The following is a 13,087-nucleotide window of genomic DNA, read 5'->3' as shown; positions in this document are numbered from 1 at the left end:
AGCAAGGAAAAGAGTTGCCTTTGGTTTAGAAGCCAAGGGAGAGTGCTGGGGCATTGCTGATCAACAGATGCCAAGACCTGAGAAAAGGGTCTCTCTGGCTTAACTCAGGGGCAGCAAAGTGTTTTGTTGAGTCGGGGTTTTTTTCTTTTTTTTTGTGAAATGTTTCTCCTCCCCCGTGGGCTTGTGGGCACCTCTGTGGCTGAGCAGGAAGGTGAATGTGTAATATGAGCGGCATTTCCCCCGAGAAAATATTAAGCAACTTGTCCTGCTAACAAATATACAAGGTACACAAAGAGCTGTTTAAATAAACAAACAGAATTGATTCCTAAATCATACTTCTGTATTCAGGAGCAATGGACGTCAATCAAACATGGGTGACATTTGCCTGTCAATAGAGGGATGATGGTTGGAAAGAGTGTGACTTATTACAGCAGGGAGGGAATCCGAAATGAGCAACAGCGGCAAATAGGACAACAACCAAATAATAGCATCTCCAGTGATGATCAGAGGGCTGTGATCTTGTCTTGGATTTTATCCCCTCTCCCCTCACCCCTTCTCTTTTCTTTCTTTTCTACTCCGCAACACAATAAGGTCAAACAAGCAGGCAGTGGGAAACAAAGATTCATTGATTCTTCCTTTTAAGCAGAAATGTCAGCAGCTCCTTTTGCTCTTTCCTGAGAGACTCAAAGGCAGTGAGTGTGTCCACGCAATGTAGAGATGGGCCAACCCGGCTCCTTATCTCCACAGAAAAATCCTGATAAAGCTTCCATTTCCCGTACTTGTAAATACCCCTCCTCCCTGCTTTTTTGCCTTTCTTTATTTTTTCTTTAATGCTCTGTCTTTAAAAAAAATCTTTATCTGGTACAGACATAAGCTAGCCAGTTCCCTTAGCTAAGGAATTCCACTCAAGACCTGAGAAGGCAGTTGAACGCATTTAGAGGATCCTGTTTGTATCTCATCGCTCTCTTCACCCCATAGGAAAGGGCTTTCAACACTGCTCTTTCTTCTTCGGAAGGCCAAAAGAAAAGTAGTGCCAAGAGTGACAGGTCAGTCACAGACTGTAGCTGGGCTCTTGAGGTATCGTATTTAGTCCTCCCTAACCCAAGAGGCTTTCATAACATCAAGATGCGTGTAAACCTCCATTGCAACTGCCTTGCCACAAACTGGGAAAATAATGAATCTCTTGCCTTCAAACAGACACAAATCTATTATGGCCTGTCAGGTAATGCGCAGTGACCCTGGGTGGCATATTAGCAGTAACTTGCCAAGCATTCTGCCTTACTCCATCTGAGGTGAGCCTGGTTTAGATAGCAAAGACCTACTGTACCTGCCATGTTTTCTCTCCGGCCTTTGAATGACGCACCTCAACATACAGTTTCATCCTCTTGCACGATTGCCAAGAATCTCTGCTGTTCATTCACAGTCTTGCAGACTTTCTCCCAAAGAAGATCTATAAGCCGGTCGCAAAAATCAAAGTCTATGTAGGTAGAATAGAGAGAATAAGACAAGTATTTGTGTGAGGATTGCATATAGCTGGAAACATAACCTTGAATGCTAGGCCACTGCTTTAGTTACTAGATTATCCTTGCTCTCAAGTTAAAAATATGATTTTCCAAGGAAACTAAGAGCGGAAAAGCAAAGGGCTTAAAAGTTATGCGTTGGAGGTCTCGGGAGCCTGAAACATAGTTAAAGAAAATGTACATATCTCTTTTTACAGTGGGACTTTTGTTTTGCTGAGGTAGTATGTCAAAGCACTGATTCATTTAATTTAAGGCTTGCGTAGCATTTATGTTATAAAGGCGAAAGGCTAGAAACCGAGATTGACAGCCCATTCTTACTGTACCCGTTATACCTGTGCTAGATGCTGCCAGTCATCAGTGCTAAATGTCTGCCCGTAGTTTAGAAAGCTTCTCGCAGGCTCGTTCTGGGCTTTGAGTTTGTTTACGTACCTCCCCCTTCTCCTTGAGCCTTTACATGTTCAGACCCACGGCTGGTGCTTTACTGTATCCCCTGCAGCTTCTGCCATTCGAAACAGCCTGCCCACAGCTCTTTTATTTACTGATTAATTAGTTAATGTTCTTAGAGAGCCTTAAAGATACAAAGCATAACATGCATGTTAATTTGTGTGTGTATGTGTGCGTGTGTGTGAGAGAGTGCCATTGCCTCTGCGCTAAGAAAGGGCAAAATTGGAAAAAGCTGAATAAGAACTTACCAACTGGAACGCAGAGAAATATGTTCTGCAGTCGCCAGTCACAAAATGGCTCCTTATGCCTGCAGTGCAAAATGCAAAGGGTTGGCCCAGAAAAAAACGATCTGGGAAAAAAGGGCAGCCCTTTACTAACTGCCGTTAGTAGGAATAACTTGGAAAAAGGCATATGCAAAGGACTGTTTTAATGTTGTGCCAAGTTCCGTACTGCTTCTGTTCACTCCTATCTGTCTGCATCTGTTTTGCTATTGCTTATATATTACCTTTTTTTTTAATTTTAGAGAAGCATTTTGAATTTCAGTCAACTCGAAAAATAAAGTTGTGTTGTACTGTATGGTTAGAAATACTGTTTTAGCTACATATGTTAAGGCTATCCTTTCAACCTGAAAATCAGCGACCAAATTCAGCTGCGGTACAGTCAAAGAACAACTTGCAGGCAACTGGGTTCAATGTTACAAAATAAAGTTATATTATGCATGGGGGAAAAATATTTATGTCTGTATTGATGGCTCAAAGGGACCACCATGAGCACACAAAATACCGTTCCTGCTATTCCAGACCACTCTTGGTGCACTCTTTTAGTTACGTTCACCCAATTTGCTGAGATCTTGTGGAGCTGCGCCCGTGACAGATCTCAGGGTTGGCACATGTGTCATATGGTAGGTCCTGGAAAATTTCAGACTCCTGCACCACTTTTTGGTAGAAATCAGTGCAAGAAGCATTAACTAAGCTCTCCCAGAAACTCACTTCAGTCAGTATGAGTGAAGAATGCCTGTATTTATAGTGATGCAAGTTTCCTCCTGGATTCTTTCATAGAATTAAGATTTTCGTGCTCATGGAGGGCAACCTGTCTTCTATATACAAAAGAAAAAATGGTTTTGCTGACTGTTTTGAAGCTCTCACTTTACAATTGGAATGTAGCAAGTCCTTCTGCAGGATGTTGTCTACTATTCAGGGATATAAGCCATTTTGAGGTAATTGGAAATATTCCAGATTAAGTTTTATCACAATTAGTAATTACCTTTGGTATCATCAGGAAAATCAGTCTCTTAATCAGAAAACACATAAGAAAATGATCTGAAGAAAATATGTTCAATCTTGAAAGGGTTGCAACCACTTTTCAAATCAAAATCAGGGGAATTCAGGGAGGGCTGTCACTAAAGTGACAGGGCTCAACAAGGAGAATTCGCAAATAAATTCCACATATCTCTTTCTTTTTAGTTTTTAATTGGAAAAGATCATTCAAACATGGAGGAAAAAAATTAAAACTGAAAGATCTGTACCCGAGTCATGTATATTATGTTTTGGCTGCTGAATTGTTGCAGATATAAAAACATTATTGCATATGCAAAAATAAGTCTTAAACAAATAGAAAGCTAGCGATTGCACATTTAACTGACCAAGTTTAAGGTTAAAAAATAATCACACATGACATTTGGTAATTACTAACATAAACGGCAGTAAGTAACCATAAAAAAATTCATAATTGCAAATGCCCTTGTTTATTCCAAAGATTAAACCACTAGTTGCAAACATAAAAAATTTGTCTTGCAGGTTTCTCCTCTCCTTTCAAATGTGTGTTGTAAACTGTTTCTGTCTTTGTCTTCTGTCTCCTCCCTTCCCTCCTAATTCTCTAAGGTCTCAAATATAAAGCTGTAGTGGTACACATAAAATGTACAATGAACCTTGGGGATATTTCTTAATCATGATACCAATACTTCTTCTCCAATCCTAGTAGAAGCTGATCAGTTCATTGCTCTTGCATTGGTGACAATATACAACCGCAGGAGCTGTGCTTCTTACCTGGGGCCAGTTTCACAGTCTCTGGGTAAAGCTGTATCTGCTGGGACCCTTTCTCTGATCTGTCACCCCTTCCAAGTGTCAGGCCATTGCCTTTGCAGGGGGGCTGTGCTTCGAGCAGTCTCCAGCAAGGTGCTGGGATGCCCTCTCTGCTTGTATGTGGTCTGGACTCACACTGAGAGCCACGGCACTACTGCTGAGCAATAGCTTGCACCAACAGATAAACGCAGCCTATGTAGCCTCAATTTGTTAATCAGTGCACTGCATTTTAAGAAATGAATTTAAAACAATGAAATGCTACAGCATTTTACTCAGCTGTCTTCCCGGGAGCTTGAGTTTACCATTCCCTGAAAGACCGTGATAGTGCCTGCTTGTGGCAGAGTCCAGCTCACACTTTCTCCAGGCCAGCTCTAGCTGCTGAAAACACCTTTTTCCATCTTCTCCTGCCTCCCCTTCTGTAGGACCGGCATTTTAACTCATCGCCCTCTTGATTTAGAAGTTCTTGGCCTGTGCAATGCTCCCATGTAACCACATCAGCAACAGAAGGGCGCACAAGTGCTTGTTTAACAAGTATTTGTATGTTAGTTGAGTTGCTTCTCATGTAGGCTTCCTGCTTGACCCTCCTTTAACGCCATTTAGATCAATATCCATAGCAGATAACCTGTCATAAACAGGCACACAGAAGGACTCACAGCGTTCATTAATAAACCCAAAATATATTGAGATTTTCTAGTTCTTCATAAGTGCTATTAAACCAAGGAGTAATGTATTGCTAATAGTGAAAGCTGCAATGTCGGCTTGCTTATGAAGACGTAAATACATCTTCAAAATAGTAAATACAAAGAGGTGGAAGATAAATGCCTCTTAACAGAGAAGTAAGATTAAACAACCACTTTGTCCCTGCTTAGAACTACACCAATAAGCAAAGGCATAAATCATGTTGTACTTCTATTAAAAATTATGTCAGCTGTTTGAGTCAATCAGGAGGAGATTTGCAGGTGATTTGCCCATGAGTTTGGTTTTGGTTACCTTTGAAATGATTATTAGACTGATAGTGCTATTAAAGAGAGATATTAGGGGGAAAAAGCGAAAGTAGAGACACGCTTTTCTAAACTGTCATCTGCGATTTACCCTACCTCCTCCATGCCTCCAAGACTCACTTTCCACAGTTACACCGATCTAGCAATCTTGTGGTGTTACAGACCAGGGTCCTTTATATTCATCAGGAGGTTGATGGATGGGCAGGGAGAATGGATAGCTGGGAGTGGAAAACTCAAAATTAAAATCCCAAGAATGGCAAGTTGCCCAAGAGATTTATTTTTTCTTCTGTCATCCCTTCAACATAATTTTCTTTTTGTGCCTGATTATTGATTTCTGGAGTAGCTAATGGTGCAATTTACTTTGTAAATTGCAATTATTTCTCATTATTCATTTTTCTTCCTGTATGTTTCATTAATTAAAGCAGGAGACAATTTGATCCTAAATAATCCAGTGGTATTTGGCATGATCCTGCAAGGTGCTGAGCCTTCGGTTATCGTGGCAGGCAACTATGCTCAGGACTTTGTGAAGTCAGGCCTTGCATTGTTAGAAAAAACGTGTCGCAGTATTGATCTCTAGGTCTGATCCATCACAAATTTAAGAATAGCTTCACTGAAGTGAGAAAGTTACAGTTCGGAAGCTAACCAGTGCATGTGAGATCAGAATTAGGTCCACTGTTTGCATCGGACTGAGAGAGTTATGAAGCATGGAGAAAAGCAATGAATAGTCTCTTCCCGAAATGGGACTGATTATGGTTTCACAATGAGAAAGGGCCCAGGCCATTCCCGTGCAGTGCTGTAGCGATACGAGCCATGCAGAGGAGCCATTGTGTGTGCTTCTCGGCACAATGCACTGCTGACGCCGTTCTTAATAGCCTGCCTTACACTGGATGTAGCTTTGGTTTTGGTATTTGTAAATTAAACTTACATTTGTGCATTTAGCAATGACAACAAAAAAGGGATGCAGTTTGGGGAGAAAAATCCAAGTCTTCATCACCTTCAGAGAGAGGATTGTGTTCTCATGCTATTCATCCATTCTTAGCTAGACAGCTGGTAATCTTTCTATACGGCAATGAAAATCTAGTATGCACAATTACTACGCAAATCCGAAAAGCATCAGGTGAGAAGAGGAATCTGCCTGGCTAAAGAGCATGTGTACCATCTGGGGACTGGGATTTTCTACTTTCTAGGGTGATAAAATCTCAGTTAGAATTTTCCTTTTATGTAGTGAGGCATTATATGTGTGTTTATAACAAACACAGGCACGCATGCGCATGCACATGTATACACACATGCATAAAATAAAAATGAGTATTTTTTGCTGGAATCAGAACAGAGCACTAAGATTTGTGGCCATCATATTTCAGCAGCCTGCCATTTTGTGTTTTATTGCTTAAATATGAAGAAAAATAGCAGGCAAATATACTGAATAGTCTGTGAAGATATTCTCAATCACTGATGTACACATGGAGTTACTCTACGGAACTAATTGATGGAGTGCCAAATGCTGTTTGCACTTAACACATGAGCGACTCCATTAGCCTAAAAGAAACACTCGCTCTTGTATTATTATACAGAGAGGCTCATTGAACGTGCATTAGAGTTTCGCTGGTATTCGTGAGAACAAAATTTAGCCTGGACTTTTCTGTTTAATTACCTTTAAATCACGAATGTCAGTCTTTAAATATTTAAAACAGGCAATAATCTTTTATGAGGTTTAATACCTGTGAGGAAGAATGAAATGGGAAGAGTTTGCACTGAGCGTTCTGATAAACGCCACTTCTCTCGGAGATCTTGGGAGGAATCGGAAACGGGATATCCAAGGAGCGGGCACTGCCTTGAGCCGAGCAAGACCATCTGACTGGGAGACCGTTGTGGACTTTGATTATGAAGGGAATGTCATTGCCTGAGAGCAGCATTTCCAGCAATGATGTTGCAGCGATAACGTACTCAGATGAATATATTCAGGTATTTTTTTGAAAATAGCTCTAAATTCATTGTAAACAAGGAACAACACAACAGAGCCTGTCTGCAGGAGGAATCTTTGTGTTTTAACGCATGGAGCAGGACTGCAGCGAAGGTGATCAGCAGGCGATTTCAAGGCAGCTTCGACAAAATTCTTCCTCCAGACGACCTGTCTGATAACTGCTCCTCCAACATTTGTCTCCCATCAGGTAGGGATACTAATTGCTTTAACACAAATTTATTTGCTGTCTGATTTGTCACCCAGGTTCCTTTATTTGGGGAGTATGGCAAGTGGAAAGCAATACCCTTTCAAGCGTGGACTCCATGGGATCCAGTCATCAAACAGCCTGAGTCCAAAGACTTGGAGTCATAGTTCCCTCCTTACACATTTAATCATTTCCTTATGGATTATACCACAGATTTTTTCGTAGTGGTTAGGCATCTCTTCTGCATTTAACATATATATTGTAATAGGCTTCCATTCTTAATCATGTCATTATCTTACCTTCTCCCTGCATTTATTACACCTTTCTATATTTTAAAGTACTAATAAGTAGCCGACGTGAAGCCAGTAAGTAGGCATCTCAGTGACAGCATCACATTTGGGCTTCCCTTTCTTTTACTATGCTCAGTAGGCAGTTCAAATTGTAGATTCTTTATTTTCAAATGAGCAGAGATTTTCATCAGCTCACAACTATGACCCTGGTATGTCACTTTGGAGTATTCTTGTTGATACACCCAACTTCAAGCGAGTTACACAAAAAAATAAACTCAGCTGCCCTTTAATTTTCATGGCAGGGTTCTCTTTCAATTTGCACAGAGGAGAAAATTCAATGCCGAGGATGATGCTGATTGAGAAGCGCCAGGAGATAGCAAGAAAGAAATCATCACCAGTACACCAGCCACTCCAAAGACAGCATTCATTTGCTTCCACTGTCAATAAGCATGCCTTTTGTGTGGCCATTTATGTAGATGTTTGTGCCAGGTTTCCAGAGTCCCCTCCCAAGAACACTTTGAACGTTCACGGGCCCCCAACACTGTCCCAGATTCAGGTCTTTAATCCCTACAGGCTTCAGTAATATTTATTCTGCTGGCACTGGTTTATTTTCAATTACATAAAAATGCGAATAAACTAATTTCCACTTGCTTCAGGTAAGACAGGCTGGGAAAGAGTGAAAAATACACATGAAAGTTGATCTTCAGTTTTTAATGAAAATGTTTAGGTTCAGTTTGAGGCTCTGGCTATGTATCTTGTAGACACCTGAGGACAAAGTGATCTGTTGCTTGGCTCTGACGCTTTTGCAAAGAAAGCAAGGGTTTAAGGACCATAAAGGGTTATAAAGGGCTAGAAATAGATTTTGCAGCACTGAGCTGAGGACCACAGTAGAATGGTTGCTTTGATAAAATGCACTCCCAAATCCCGAGATGAGGCAAAAGAAATGGGTAAAGCCAGGAGCAGGAGGGGCAGGTGGTCTGAGCCATGTTGCTGGATTCAAATGCTCTATCTGTACTAGTAAATGAAACAGTGCCAGGGACTGTTTCGGGGCGGAGGAACTCCATCATTTATCCTGTTGCACTGTCAGGCCGGTCACTGGACAACCTCAGTCCCATGGCAATTAGCATTTCCACACGCACAGCTCAGGAGAGAGCCCAGGGCAGAAACTGGTCCCCCTAGGCAGTTTGAACAAGGCTGTCCTGGTTCTGGAGGGTGGGACTGTTTAATAGTACTGCCACAGGCCTCCAGGCCCTGGCGCTCAGTAACAGTCCCAGGCCCATCTTATTTACTCCTAGAGAGCGCAGGATTTTGCATACAGAGGCACTGGGACCTCTGCAGCTCTGAACTGCAGCTGCCTGAACAAGCTCAGACCACCCCTCACCAGGCTGCAAGGTCCCCACAGCGCGGACGGGGCCACCGGCCACCCCACTGCACCGCCGCACTTGCCCTCCCAGTGCTGCATCGGGGCACCCGTAGCGCCAGTAGAGGGGAAACGGGAAAATGTATTTGGCGTGCAGGCGACACTCGCCACCAGATGATGGCAATTTTCAGGTAAGTTAGACACTACTACGGTTAAGGCACTTGAGTCTTCAAGAAGGTGTGCATTTGCCTAGCACCTCATGAGAGCTGTGGGAAGTGGAACCGAGAGCAAAAGTTTGTGGCTGAGCTCGCTGAATGGGACAGATGGCAACCCTTGCCAAAAATAGCTTTGCCAGAAGTAGAGCACATGGTAAACCGCATTAATTTTAATAATTGCTTTTAATGCTTTGATTAAAAACTGGCAAAGACCTAAAGGATCCTCTGCTCAGGATAATTAGCATAGCTCTCCTTGACTGCTCCCCTTTAAAGAGAATGCTGTTTTGAGACTCTTAAAGCTTAGAAAATTGTGAAGGATGAGGCTGCCCACTTGTGCCAGGAAAACAGAGTGCTTGACTGTATGTGGGACCCACTGAGAAAATAGGATGCATGCGTAGCAGCTGATATATCAGGTTGCTGAAGGATACTAAAGCAGTGCCGTCTGGCAAGAACCAACATTGTCTGGCTGCATCTTGCCGCATTCCCAGTACTTATGCAGAATGGGTATCACCTCCAGAAAGATGAAAAACTGATGGCTTGCCCTGCAATTCCCTCCTGCCATCCCGAGTGCCTGTAAGGGTAGATGCACTGAAGCTTCTGTAGCACTCAGGTGCCACAAGAAAGGAGGGAGGGAGGGAATAAATAGACAACATATTTCTGAAGGTGCATTTTGCATAGAGAGAGACCAAAGGCGAACAGATCCTAGGTCTTAAAAAAAATCGTCAAGAACCTGTCTCCAAAAGGAAAGGCATATTTTAACCAAAAATATTTGCAGCAGATACGCTTAATTTTATAGCTACAATTGGGGAAATGGACCAATAGCTCCTTTGCCCGCTGCAAAGGGACTTTGTGCATACCAGTGTGCCAGGTACAAGTATTCTGCTGTAGGAAGAGGTAACAGGAGAGGAAACCCAAGCAATACTAAAGGATGCTGCAGCTGGTAAAACATACTACGCATTCACTACAGCTTCTTAGAGCAAACACTAGTCAGGAATTAAAGATGCTTTGGTTTGATGACACAAAAAAAATCCTCATACTGAAGAGAATTCCTGCAGCAGAAGTGTCAAGTGCAATATTTAACAGCACCAACACCTCATTTACACCAGACATCATACAGTCTAACTCATTTGGTTTAAATTTCTTCCTAACTACAGCTAAATCAAAATACAGTAAATCTGTCTGCTGGCAGAGTGTCCACCTAAGGGGGCTGTGCCAATGACATGAAATTGGTTTCTAATTGACGTAGTTAATGTAGGGCATCTGTTTTTCAGCCAGCTCTAAAATTATATTTAATTACCTGGAGGTTTTCACAGAGGTAGCAACATGTGGATTTTGGATTTCTATCCAGGATAATACACTGTATCCCTCACAGTCACAGCACCACAAAATTTTGAAATGAGTGAAATATATTCTCTTTTACAGCTAGAAAATATGTCTGTCAGTCCAGATCAGAGTCACTCCAGAGTACATGGCCACAAACACCACTACCTGGCAGAGCCAGAGAGGCAAAAGGCCAATGTCTAGAAGTCGTACTTGTCCCTGTTAGAGTAGGGAAGCTCACTGGAACTGCAGTTTCTTCCCCTAAGGTGCTCAGCGTGACTGCACTGAACTGGGTTGTTTTTTTCTTCCTGCAGGGCCAGGCTCAGGCAGTCAGACAGGGGCAGCACCATGTAAGAGCAGCCTGAAAGGGTTTGAGATCATCTGGGAAGGAAGTATGAACACATCTACCGGCAAGCAATGTCCCCAAATGACACCTGAGCGAAATATTGCTGGTTGGTATGCAAGGGTAATTTGAATGTGCTGTTTAAAAAAATCGTGCTAATTCAGATCTTCATCCAGAGGGATTATGGAAGTGGGCAAACCCTTGCCCTGTATCAGGGGCCTGCTTCTTTCAAGCACGGTTTGGGTTTTCCCTTCCCAAATCAGAACTTCAGCGGCAGCAGGAGCTCAGCAGTCTGGGACAACACTTCCGCTCAGAGAGGCAACGTGCTGCTGGCCAGGCAGGCCCTGCTGCAGCGCTCGGGGCTGGGTTGGCACCGGGAGCAAGAGCCTCTGTGTCCCCAAAACTCCTCCTGCAGGTTCCTGCACCTTCCTGCTCCCCGCCAGGCGCCCCGGGGCCACGTCACGGGGCTTGCCCCACAGCAGCTCCCCAGGGTCCCCATGACGTCGGTGCGGAGCTGGTCTGCCAATCTGTGTGTGCAAGGGCGGGGGTGTGGGGATTATACTACTGTTTTTTTAAAGCTCGGTGATTTGGATTGACAGATGTATTCTGATTTACTAATATGTTTTCTTCACATCTTTGCTGTGTTTTTCCATAAGAATTACTCTGTTCAGCAGCTCAGGAAAAAACAATCAACAGCTAGAAGGTATATTCTACTTCAGATTTTTGCGCAGAATTAGAATGTCTCTTCTTTTTTCTTTTTTTCCTTGAGAAATGTATTATTCTTAGTGCTTTTCCCACTGGCACTGGCCTATAGTTACTTGTATAATTTGGTATTTCCATAGTCCTCATGTTTTTGTTGATCTGTTTCTGTGAGGCATAACGGTTCGGTTTGCCCCACCGGCTCTACTTTTGCAACCACTTTTTTTTCCCTACAGCTGCACTGGTGTTTAAAAGCCTCTTCACAGAGCACCTCAGATGCTCTTTATGTTTGTATTGCTGCAAGTGCATAGTGAAACCCTCTTCAAACACAGCCATTATCCGAGAAACACCGTGAGAGGAGCAAAAACCAAGGGACAAGTGGACCTATTTGAGCAAACACTGCAAAAGCAATGAGCTATTCTAGAGTTGCTGGATTGCAACATTTGACTGGATCACAAGCAGCGGATGAGGACAAATTTTTGACTTTTCTGCAAACCTGTGGGTTTTCACTGTAACTGAAGATGGATGTCTCAGTGTGTCGAGAAACGAGAAATCTTAGAAACACCAACCGAATACCAAAAACGCTGCAGGGAAACTGAGTTGATTCAGTTGCTTGCCTTACCTAGTATTCAAAGAAGTTGCTTTTGATAGCTTGCTAGGGAAATAGGATATATAATTTTCTCCCTAGAAATTAGCAGGTTTATTTGAATTACTGTGTAGATACCAACGTCATGCAAGTGGTGGATGAGGGCACAAACAAACCACAGTTTAGGAGTGATCCAGGGTGTTCCAACCCCAGCTCTTGCCCATATCAATCAGAAGCATTAGTCTGTGCTCATAAGACCCCATAAATCCGAAAACCCAGACAGGCACTGGTGGGATTTCTGAGAAGTCCCCAAGAGGGTGCTTTTATATGTATAGTAGCTCAGCTGAGTGGGTTTGTGTGGTGGCAGACAGGTCATTCTTCAGTGGGTAATTAAAAGGATTTGGTACTGGTAGAGAGTCTGTATGACAAGTGAGCTTTGCTGTCTGGCAGATATTTCCAGCATGATGGATATGAAAGTTATTTGAGTGTGCAAGGCAGACAATTTCTTTAAAAAAATTCAGTAGTGGTAAGTTTTTGTCCTGATACCGTGTAGAGGTCGGATTGTTTCTAGAGATGCTGCCTAAGTTTCTGTTTAGAGCCAGGTTTGGTGGTTTCTTCTGAACTCTACAAAGAGAAGATTTGCCCTGTGAGTTCATGGTGAACCTACACTTTCTATTTTGGACAGCAGATCCTAAAATAGGGCACTGCTCTGTGCTGAGCCTGTTTCATCCATGGCTTGTGGCTGGCTCCAAAGGGAAAAGGAGGATCAGGAGACACCCAGAACTGCCCTGCAGGAGGCTCTTTCTGCTCTCTGCTAGGGTGCTATTGCAAAAGGAAAGCCTGCTCATTACTAATATTATGAGGTTATGACGATTTTCTTTTGGAACTGAATGCCAACACTTCAGTGTTCAATAGCCACGAGAGCAAAAAGACGCCCCAGTTTTGAGAAACCATATTTCATTATGTGTTTATCCAATTTTTTTTTCCAAATTTTATAGAATGAAAGGTCAAGTAAAACAACTGTTGCAAATGAATTTTTAAAAAGTCAGATCCAAACCTT

Source organism: Struthio camelus, chromosome 2 (assembly GCF_040807025.1).
Source record: "Struthio camelus isolate bStrCam1 chromosome 2, bStrCam1.hap1, whole genome shotgun sequence".
In the NCBI taxonomy this organism is placed as follows: Eukaryota; Metazoa; Chordata; class Aves; order Struthioniformes; family Struthionidae; genus Struthio; species Struthio camelus.
Note: the sequence above shows the minus strand (reverse complement) of the source record.